Consider the following 12,213-nt stretch of genomic DNA (forward strand, 5'->3'; position numbering starts at 1 on the left):
GAGGCTAAGGCGGGCAAATCACGAGGTCAGGAGATCAAGACCATCCTGGCTAACACGGTGAAACCCCGTCTCTACTAAAAATACAAAAAATTAGCCGGGTGTGGTGGCAGGCGCCTGTAGTCCCAGCTACTCAGGAGGCTGAGGCAGGAGAATGGCATGAACCCAGGAGGAAGAGCTTGCATTGCAGTGAGCTGAGATCGAGCCATGGCACTCCAGCCTGGGTGACAGAGCAAGACTCCATCTCAAAAAAAATAAAAATAAATAAAAAAATAAATCCAAATAACGGAGTGGTCCTATTTCCCTATCACATTCCACATTCCAGTTGTTCCCTCATCACATTTCAACTAATTGGCCAGATTACTGTACTAATGGTTTCCCTAATCCTCTGTGCCAATACACACACACAACCATGACTTTGGGTAAATTTTCTGTACAAGGTAGATACCAATACATAGTCTGTAAGGCTACAGGGATGATTAATACTAATATTGTATGTAATGCAAAAGTAAATGCATAAGGTGGTGACTATCATCACAGTTCCACATCCAGTTGGACTCTATAGATAGCTATGTTTTTAGGTGGTCATTATCATTATCATACTTTTCTATTTGAGGGCTTGAGACAAAGTGAAGTGACCGGGTTCATATCACATATCCAATAAAGTACAGAGATTGTCTTGAAGTTTGAATAAATTATTCTCTTATTCTCAGAAAATTTGTGCATTGGAAAGTATCAGACACACGAACACAAAGAGAAACAAATGCTTAGTTTCTCCAGATTTGAAAGTTAAAATAGGACTGGGTTGTGACGTAAATGAAGATACTCTGGTAGATGTTCAGGCAGCTGAGACAGTTCTCAGGAGTTTTTAAAAATACAACAGAGAGCAACTCTTCCACATTATATACTATGAATATCTTCCGTCTCATCCAGGAGATGAGCAATGTAGGCTGATACAAATCTTTGAACTAAACTATTGCAACTAAAAATGTGAAAGTTTATTTTTTAATAGTGAAAGTTCTCTCTGTCTGATGCATAATAAAATGCGTATGTGGTCCTGGAGTGAGGGATTATAGGAGGTAAAATGTAGAAGGCAGGTTGCCTCATTTAACAAATCACTATTTTTCTCAGCTATGTGTGTTAAACATTAGAGCCCTAAAAAGTGCAAGACATGTTACTCTTGCTCCTAAGAAATGCATTCTGAGACAAGAGGTAGAAAAATAAGCATGTTATATCAAGCACAAAGGCTGCTGTCAATTCCGTAAGCACACGAAGAAAGCAGTCTAACTGCCTCTATCTGGGAGAGTGGGGACAGGTTTCATAAAGGAGGAGTATTTGAATTAAGACTTGAAGAGTGTGTAAAAACATTAAGGGATGAGTAAACACTACGTGCAAAGGCATTCCTGGATAAAATTGCATGTTCTGGAAGTAAGTGTTATACTTAAGCAGAATATGAGATAATTGGGGACATAATCTTTCAATCTTGAAGTTAGAAAAATTTAAAAAATACTACCTCAATAAGTAACAAGATGGATGTAGTGTATTTAAGATTAAAATAATGCAGTTCCCCTATCATGTTCAGATTTAACTCACACTCACTTCATGTCTATTATTAGAAAATTTTATAATAGACCCAGGCCTTTACACCAACACGTTAACCAGGTAGAGTTAATAATCACAGCTTGGTTATTCTCTTTGAGCTATCAAATATACTCCATTCTGAAGTACAGAGATTAGAGAAGTGTGAGCTATATATAGTCCAAAAGACTAAAACCTCAGTAACTAGAACAGACATTTGCTTATTGGCATAGGTACACTGAAGGATGTCTTCTCCTCACATTACTAACATGTCAGGATTTTTAACAGATGTTATTAAGACACCACAGTAATGCAGAGATGTATGTAAGCTGAGAGTATAATCACTATGAGGACTGAAGGCTGATGATTTAACTGTGTTGAAATTACTCTGGTGTCCCTCTAATTTGTCACATGACTTAATGTTTAACTTCGTTATATGGTTTTAAAATCCGAGTCCTTGATGATTTCTTTTTCTTTTTCTTTTCACAAAGTAGAGGATGATTTGTAAACTGACTCTTCATGTTCCCAAACCACTGAGCATTTTAAAAATTAGTTTCCATGGAATAGAAGTGGTTTCAAAGGAAGTTTTGGCTCAAGCAGCTTCTGTTTGGGGACTTTGACTGACAGGATATCCATTCAAAGAAAGATGGTGATTTCTAAATTATTCTATTTTTAGTTTGATATCCTCCCTGTAACTCTACAATTTTCTCCATGCTGCTTCCCAGGATCTCCCTCCTGTTTGTCCTCAAGATATGTTGCCATTAGCAACGGCTATTACTGGCCCTATGTGCTCCATCAGCTACCAAATCTTAGTGTAGAAGTGGAAAACCTTGCAAATATAATAGTTTAAGGAAATATTTCCACACGTACTACAGGGAGTGATCTTTAGGATTCTCTTTTTACTTGTTAATACATGAAAGGCAGAGTAGAATCAGGAAAATTATCTTGGTTATTTTGAATAAACTAGAGCACAATGATTAGCCTTAATAATATGAACACAGCATTAGATTTTCCTTTACATCTTTTGACTTGTTACTCCATTTTTATGCAAATTTGAACAACAAACGGTAACTAAATGCTTATTTGTACTAGGCACTGTGTTAAGGGCTTAGAAAGTGATTAGAAAACTCAGAATGAAAATTCTACTCTTCCGAAATCTACCAGTGAGAGAAAGAGACACATAAATAATGATTTTTGTAAGGCGACTAAAATAATTAACATGATGCAATGTTAAATTTCCTTTTTTTTTTTTTGGTGGAAACACAAACTTGATTTTTATATATTAGGGGCTCACAGATTTTGGCATTAATTCTCCCTAGAGGATTTAGATGTTTGGACATGCCTGGAGGCTCCACATTGGAGAATTATCTGGAATTTCTATGTACAAGACAACAAAGAGCTTTCTGGGAAATAATTCCAAGTAGTAGAGTAGGTTGAGATGTATAAAAAATGAGTCCATATCTCATTGGAAGAGAGAATTTTATTTGGCTCTCCTTTTGCAGACATGTACTTAGGTCCTAAGGAGAGGAAAAAAAGAAGAAAGAAAGATCTGAGTCTTAAGTCTCTGTTAAAGACATATGGTGTACAGTGTATATGTAGTTCATGATTGTGGTAAACACAGTAGCCCAAGTGGGCAACAATGTCCAGCAAATGGGTCAATATAAAAGAAGAGAAATATGTCATGCTTTAGCATTTATGGACAACTCTGTCAACACATGGGCATCATGCCATCTTCTGCATGGGCACCAGCAATTTTGGCCTGGGCACTGGGAGCAGTGAAATTACACAAAAAGTGCACACAAAAAGTCTAATGAACCTTCAGGTTAATCTAAAATAATGTTTTTATTTAGGGAAGGTGCAGAGCTTGGAAGTTAGAGTCTTAGTTTTGGAATCACACTTTATTTAAATACTAACTCTCATTTCCTCTCTGTGTGCCTATGAGTAGTTTAATTTATTTAATTTTCTTTTCTTTTCTTGCAAAATGAAGATATTATCAGGTTAGTACAAAAGTAATTGCGGTTTTTGCCATTTAAAAGTAATGGTTTTGCCATTTAACACTAATGGCAAAAATTGCAATTACTTTTGCACCAACTTATTTTGCCTTAATAGCATATGACTATGGTTAGTATTCACAAAAATTTAGTGAATGCCCGGTTTGTGGAGTATATTATTTTAGGGAGTAGAAACAACAAAAACTTAAGAGTTAGATATGAATCTTGCCTTTAAGGAAAAGAATGCTGATTTGGGGAAATGGAACAGATACATATGAATAGTTGACGTAAAGGAACAACTCAGTTATGTAGGTGTGTTATCAAGCTTACTATTTTAACACTAGTTCAGTATTATATCCTTGAAATTTTTGTTCAATGTTAATTTAGAGGAGACTCTGAATGCTCTGTTGAGGAGGCATCCGAGCCAAAGAAGGACAGCTGGTGCCACATCCAGTCTAACTACCCAAAATAGACTATTTTAAAAAAGAAGAGAATGAAATACCTTTATTTGTGAAGGTCAAGTGCTGTCTGTTATCAGTCGTCAGAGGGACTTCATAGTACATTGCATTCAACTACAGAAATAAGGTTAGACTTTTTCATACTTCAATATCTGACTAGATACAAGTTAAGTATCCCTTTTCTGAAATGTTTGTGGCCAGAAGTGCTTCAGATTAGTTTTTGGATTTTGGAATATCTGTGTATCTTGGGGATGGGATCAAAATCTAACCATAAAATTCACGTATGTTTTATGTACACCTTATACACATAGCCTGAAGGTAATTTGTTTTCCTTGGAGACACAGAATGAACGGTGTCTTGTGAATTTGCATTTTGACTGTGACTGGTCACATGAGGCCCAGGCCAAGTGTGGAGTTACCCGCTGTAGCTTCATCTTGGTGCTCAAAAAGTGTAGAATTTGGGAGTATTTAGAATTTTGGATTTTTTGGATTAGAGATTCTTAATCTGTATACATTTTTCATACTCTAATTTCTGACTCCCCCCGCCACACACACACAGATGAGCCTTGACTTGCAATAGTTCAACTTATTGATTTTTCAACTGTACGATGGTGTGAAAGCAATACATATTCAGTGAAACCATACTTTGAATAATAAAGTAGGCTTTGTGTTAGATGATTTTGCCCAACTGTAGGCTAATGTAAGAGCACATTCAAGGTAGGCTAGGCCAAGATATGATTATTGGTAGTTTAAGTGTATTAAATGCATTTTTGACTTAGAATATTTTCAACTTATCACTTTACTGGGATGAAACTCCATCATATGTTAAGGATCATCCATACACACAATGTATACCTATACATCTGTATATGTATGTGTATATGTATACATATATAATTATACATCCCCATATATAATCTAATTTATAGCCCACATATGGGAAAGACATAGAGAAAACATATTTGCAGAGGTCAACTCTCACAAAGAACACCTATGTAATCATCATTCAGTTTCAGAGACAGAATGCTGCCAACATCTGTTTCACGCCCCCTCACTGTCCCTTCCCTTTCAACAAACATATCAATATATTAATCTGTAATATTACCCTTTACTTTTGCCTTCATTACTGTTTATTTTTAAAACTTTCTTAAACACGGAAACATACAGTATGTATCTGACTGAGTTCTTGTGATTAGTGTTAGGTGAGTGATATTCTAATATGTTGGTATGTTTAGCTGTGATTTATTTTCATTATCATGTAGTATTCCATTGTATAAATATGCTGACAGTGAAATATTCACTCTTTGGTTGATGAACAGTTGGGATTTTCCCAGTTCTTGGCCATTGTGAATACTGCTGCTATGAACAATTTTGCATATCTTTTGGTGCACATATGTATATATATATTTTGGTATATACTGAGTGGAATTGCTCTATTATAAGGTATTTATTTCTTCACCTTTAGTAGAACGTGTCAAGACATGTACACTAAATTATTTTGGTTAGTCATTTTCTATGAATATTCCATGTGTTTCTTGAAAGAATGTGCGTTACGCAAGTGTAGGGCACAGCGTTCCACATATTTCAATTGGGTCAAGTTTGTTAGTCATAGTACAAATTTTCTCTATTCTTACTGTTTTTTTATCCACTTGTTTTATTAGTACATGATTAAGCTGTATTGAGATATCCCTCTATATGGATTCATCTGTTTTTTTCTCATACATTTTGAGACAATGGCATTAGGTATATACAAATGTGTCTTTTATATCTTTATACTCTACAAGCCTGATGCATTAATGTTCTACCATTTGATGTGTCTGTCTTTATTTCTGATAATAATGTTTTATATTAAAGTTTACTTCAACACTGGTAGACTTAACAGCTTTTTTTCAGTTATTGTTCATATTCTACCACTTTTTCCAGTCTTTAACCTCAACTTTATTGTATTCTTACAGTTTAGACATCTTTGTAAGTCACGTACCATTTTTAGAAGTCAGTTACATATTTCTTTTAATTAGTTTAGTTGTAAGTAATATAATTATTGATATATTTATATTTAAATGTATTATGTTTCTATTTTGATTTCTATTTATCCATCCTCTCTCTTTTCTTATTCCTCATATTCATAATCTTTTGTGTAGATACATGTTTATTTGGTTCTATTTTCTCCCCTCGTAAGTGAAAGTTTTTTTTTATTAATCTCTTTGTATTACTTTGGGAATACAATATTCTTGACTAATGCAATATTAGTTGGTGTTTTTACATTATGCTTGTAAAATACAAGGAATTTATAACACTACAAATCTTTTTAGCCCTACATTTCTAGCTATTGTTTTTATTGTTGTAATATATTTTAATTCTTTCTTTCTACATATATTACATATGTACTTTGTATTGTATGTTATATATTATTCCTAAAACAGTGTAATTATTTTGTATAGTCAATGTTTATTTATATTCATCCTGGTGCTGATTGCTTTTATTGCTCTTCATTTCTCATACATTTCTGATTTTTCATCTGAGATTCTTTTCCTTCTTGAAAAATACTCCTTGTAATTCATTTTGTCTGTTGGGAAAAATTCTCAATTTTTATTAATATGAAGATAAATTTATTTCACATATGTTACTTAAGATCCTTATTTTATTATTTTTCTTAGTATGGAATTCTTGATTCATATTTATTTTATTTCAGCATTATAAAGATAACACTTAAAAAGTATTATTTCTTTTGAGCATTTAGCTTTCTGTCAAATCGTTGCACTTTTGATTTTTTTGTGTGTTTTTATCTTCTTTTACATATTGTTATTGTCTCATATTTACAGGATTATTAGTAAAGATACAAAATACAAAAGAGTTTGCTTTTATCTCAAAGGATTTCTTGAATGTTTTTGTCTTTCATCATTGGATAATTTTCATCCTGTATCTCTTTACATATTGGTGCTCCTTCTTTCTCTCTTTTTTCTTTTACTGAGATTCCAATTATACTTACGTCAGACTGTCTCGCTATATCTTAAATGTTTTACTCAATTATTTTGTCTTTTCCATTCTTTTTCCTCCATGACTAATTAGTATGTTTTCTTCTGACTCATCTTCAAGATCATTGATTATTTCTTCAGCTATGTCTAAACTTACAGACATTATGTCTAAACTTACAGACATAAGCTTATGTTAAATCTTATCATTCAATGATCAATTTCAGTTTTTATATCTTTCAGTTGCAGATTTTTTTCTCTGTTACACAGAGTGGGTCTGGCAACTCTAATACTTATAGCTCCTGTGAATAAGCTTCTATTTTATTTTGTTTCTGCTACATTTCCTTCATGTAGTCTTGTCTTTATGTGTTGCTGACTGTTTTGGCTTATGTTTATTGAAAACTTTTTGAGATGATTTGAAGATTATTTGAAGTTGATATGCAGTCCCTGAAAGTACCAGTCTGTATTCATACAGTTCACACTTTCTCCTGGGATATATTGTTTCCAAATTTGAACCAAAAATATGCAGAGCTTTACCAGCAACCTGACATGTTAGCAGGTCCTCAATTCTAATTTTTATCCATTCAGCCTTATAAGGTTGTCGTAAGTGTGACTCAGATTATCTTTCTCTTAGTAGCTTTTGGCAGATAGCCCCATAGGCAAAGTGTTTCAAATGTTGGGATCACTGTCCACAGCCTCATTTTTATTTTTCTTACATCAAACAGGCAATTTTTCATTATTTTATTAGCTTGCCAAAAACTCTCCAATGGATCTATCTGTCTGTCTATCTATCTACACATCTACCTCTCTACCTCTTCTAGCTTCTCTAGTTATTTTTAATAGAAATGTTTGTCTAAATTAACTAGTATGCCTTAATCAGAAATGGGATATTAATTAGCAAGATGGTGTTCTCTCTCATACTACTTTGAGGGGTCAATGAACAGGATGTTATATCATGCTATAGTACAATTTTGCTGAAAAATTACTTTTAATTTTTTGGTGGTTCATGCTTGTAATCCCAGCATTTTGAGAGGCCAAGGTAGGCAGATCCCTTGAGCTCAGGAGTTCGAGACCAGCCTGGCCAACATGGTGAAACCCCATCTCTCCTAAAAACACAAAAATTAGCCGGGTGTGGTGACGCATGCCTGTAATCCCAGCTACTCAGGAGACTGAGGCAGGAGAATTACTTGAATCTGGGAGGCAGAGGTTTCAGTGAGCTGAGACCACACACCACTGCACTCCAGCCTGGGTGACAGAGTGCAAGTCTGCCTAAAAAAACAAAAACAAAAAACAAAAAAAAGCAAGACGCTTGTTTCATTTTTTAATTTTAAGAACTACCATATAATTACAAGTATAGTTCACATCGTTAAATTGGAAATGAAATAAATTCGAATGAATTTTAGATATTTTTAAAAGATAAATTATTAGTTAAACTTGATTTTTATTATTTATTAGTGTATGTTTCCCCCTTAAAAGGATTAGTTTTAAGTACTTTGGATAATGAGGATCTCCTATAATTTGAAGTCAACAGTATATGTTAGCATAAAATTTACATATACTGTAAATATATGTATTTATTTATAGCATATAAAAATAAATATATTTATATATACTTATTTGTTCAAATGTTACTTGTTTAAATGTTTCTTTAAATATTCAACTAAAAAATCTCTAAGTTAAAAATTCTTTGATCATTAAAATATTAATAAATTAATATTACTAGACTATCTTTCTAAGAACCACCTCAGGTAGTATTAGGTAGAATAATGACCACTGAAAGATGTTGATACCATAATCTTATGAAACTTGTAAATATTTATTTTACATGTCAAAAACTATTTTGCAAACTTGATTAGGGGCACAGACTATAATTAGAGATTGTCCTGGATTCTCTGGGAGGGTCTAAATTAATTGTGAGCTGTTAAAAACAGAGAATTTTTCCCAGATGTGCCTAGTCAGAGAGATACAATGTAAGAATGAATTAACTTGGTGTTGCTGGCTTTGAGGGTAGAAGAAGGGCCTGTGAGCCAAAGACTGTACAAGGCCTGCGGAAATTGGAAATGGCAAGGCAACACCCAAGAGCTTCGAGAAATAAACACAGTGGTGCCAAATACCTTAATTTTAGCTCAGTGTGATTGATGTCTGACTCCTGACCTATCGAACTAAAGAATGATGAATTTGTATTGTTTTAAGCCTTTAAGTTTCACAGGGCATAGTAGAAAACTGATACATTCTCAAACTGAGTTCACTGTTTCTACTTTCCTTCACAGCAGTATTTTTGCGTATTATTCCAGTGTGATCTTTTAATTATGGTTATTGAAGAAGATGTAAAATTATAAGTCTCTACAATGTAAAAATACCATTCAGTCAACCTTGTGCAGTAGATAATATATTGATGTACAAACAGAAGTCTATCTGAGGACACACTGTTATAAGCAATTATTATAAATTGGCTTAATTTTCCTGCAGAAAAATGAAAAGCTTAAAAAGTTATATTATCAAATTAGGATGGACATATTATTGCATTGCACTTATCAATGATTCAGAAAGGTTGACATAGTCTCCTATATCAACTTAGGCAACTACTTTAGATGAGACTCATACATTCACTCAACAAATTTATTAACATTTATTAACATGTGCCATATGCTGGGCCATGTTGATTCTGTCTTTATGAGACTATTTAGCAAGTCATTTGTACAAATTAAACTAATAGTGGTAGAAAATTGTAAAACATTTTTATAACAGGAAAGTTCTTTTCTTTTTTTGTAGGCAAGTTTGATGATAGAGGACATAAAGATAAATGATAAGTGATGTATGTAACCAACATTTAGAGACTCACGGGAGGCAGTTATTGCCAGAGGATAGCTTGAGGGGAGAGAAGTGGTTTCAGGATGTTAAAGAAGAGGCATGCAGAGAAAAGATTTTTAGAGCGTTACTGGTCATAATAAGGAACTGATGTTTTATGATAACAGCAATAGGAGTTTTAAGCAGAGAGAGATAGTTCAATAAGTGATTTATAAAGATTATACACCTGGGCAGAAAATGAATTACAAGAGAAACATACTGGATACAGTGACACCCTTTATAAAGTTGACATTATGGGAAAGATGTTAATGACTTGAACTAGGATAGTAGAAGTAGAGATACAAAGTAGTGGATTGACTTGAGGACAATTTAAGAAATGAAACGATAGGATAAGATGATTTATTGGTGCAGCGGATGCCGTATTAATCGAATTCACACTTCAGGGAATGTTACTGCTAACAAGCCTCACCTTTAGCTGGAAATATCTCTTTCCTGAGATTGCACACCATCCTGGAGTGGCACATATTGAATGACTAATCATCATGAAGTTATAACTGTCTTTTCAGGAATAACCGTGGGATTAGCTGAGGCTTCCATTGAGACTGCATCTCAACTCAACTTCTCCCTTTACCCAATACTGCTTATTTTCCCCCTTCCACAGCTGTTGATCCCAAGGGTACTTCCTAGTAAACTTCTGTATACTACTTTGTGCTTCAGAGTTTGCTTCTTAGGGAGCCCAATCTATGGCAATTGCAAATGGGGTGGGATGTGTAATGAATAGTGGTAATTCAATAAACTCCCAGATTTCCGCTTTGGAAACTGGATGATAGATATGCCATTTAATAAAGCAGAAAATCTCAGAGGAAAGGAATATTTAAAGAAGAAATAAAAAAATTTATGTACCAATGTGACATCTAAGTGGAGCTCTTCAAGTATCTCTTAACTCTTCTGAGAATAAGAAGGTGGGTATGGGAGTAGAGAACTGAACGTTTGAAATCATGATTGTGTAAGTGGGAAAATAAATAGACTAGATTATAAAAACATATTATAAACCTCAAACTTTACTGTGTAGAACCATTATCTGGCATGTTTTATGTGCATTTTATGAAAATAAGAGGTTATGAAAATATATCATGGCATTCTACCTTCTTTTAACCTGAGACCTAAAGTTCAATTCATTGATGAGAATATCATCTACATTATACTGTCTTAAGAGCAGTTGATAATAGTGCTACAGAGCTCAAATTCAACTAGCTAAGAGAGACTAAGAAAGCATTTCAATTTGCTTGACAGATTTGTAACAGAAATAATGCACACCAAAATAATGTCTTTGGATGAAAAAAAAAGCATTATCGTACAGTGGAGTTTGATCCTGTCTTTTAAGGTCAAGAGCATATTTTGGCTTTGGTGTGATCCTCAATTCAAAACATCTGTCCTTATTAATGATGTGGTAAAAAGGGTCATGCAATATTTGGCACCAAAGGACTGGCTTCTCTAGAAGCCAAGAGAGAAGACACTCTTCAGGTATTTCTTTGGCTCTGCTTTGCAGAGAAATAAATTCATCTTTGCTACACTGAGAATTGCATGGTCAGAAAATTGCTGCAGAATAGAAAACTCATTTATTCATGACTTATTTTTTATTGACCAGAAACTAGATTGTAAACCCAATTTTCTAACTCAGGGAAAACGAAATAAGATCTGTGACTGAGAATCCTTTATCTGAGAGTGGAGAATGTCATTTTTCAGTTTTATTTGAAAAGATATTAGATATAAAGAAGGCAGAGGCTATAATTAGGGATCAAATAGAAGCTCAGAATCAACACATTCCATTTATTAATACAATGCATTTTTTATCTGAATACCATGGAAAAAATTGACATAAACCTTATCCTCTCAGTTAAAAGAAGTAAAGTCTTTGTGCTGAAATCTTCTGTTTGTCCTTCCAGAATCTCTACCCACCTTTTTCTACTTTGCTCAGGGAGGCTCACCTTGTAAGCTGAATCAATTGGCTCCTTTGTCTTCTAGCATTCGGTTGTTTAACCAATGCAAGAGTTTGGTGAGTGTGAGGGGAGTGAAGTCAGAGTTTTGTTCTCCTATTCAGTCTTTCTCAAGGATTGTTACATGCTGGCTTTCTGGATGGAAGGTCACAGCTTCTGTCAGGTAGACTTCTCTCTCTCTCTTTGGAAAACTATTTCTTCACTTCACTCTCAGGAGACTCAGGATGGTAGCAGTGTTTCATTGTTAGTAGTCCTAGGATAGTGAGCAATTTGTTACAGTTTTCCTACACAGAAACATAGTATTGCCAAAAGAAAGGCTTTATAAAACCCTCCTCTAATTTCCCGTTTGGGTGTGCCATTTTGTGTGTGTCTGCATGTGGTTTTTTTTTTCCTGAGGCTCTAAACTGAATTCC

The sequence above is a fragment of the Macaca thibetana genome, chromosome 2, assembly GCF_024542745.1.
Source record: "Macaca thibetana thibetana isolate TM-01 chromosome 2, ASM2454274v1, whole genome shotgun sequence".
NCBI classification, from domain to species: Eukaryota; Metazoa; Chordata; class Mammalia; order Primates; family Cercopithecidae; genus Macaca; species Macaca thibetana.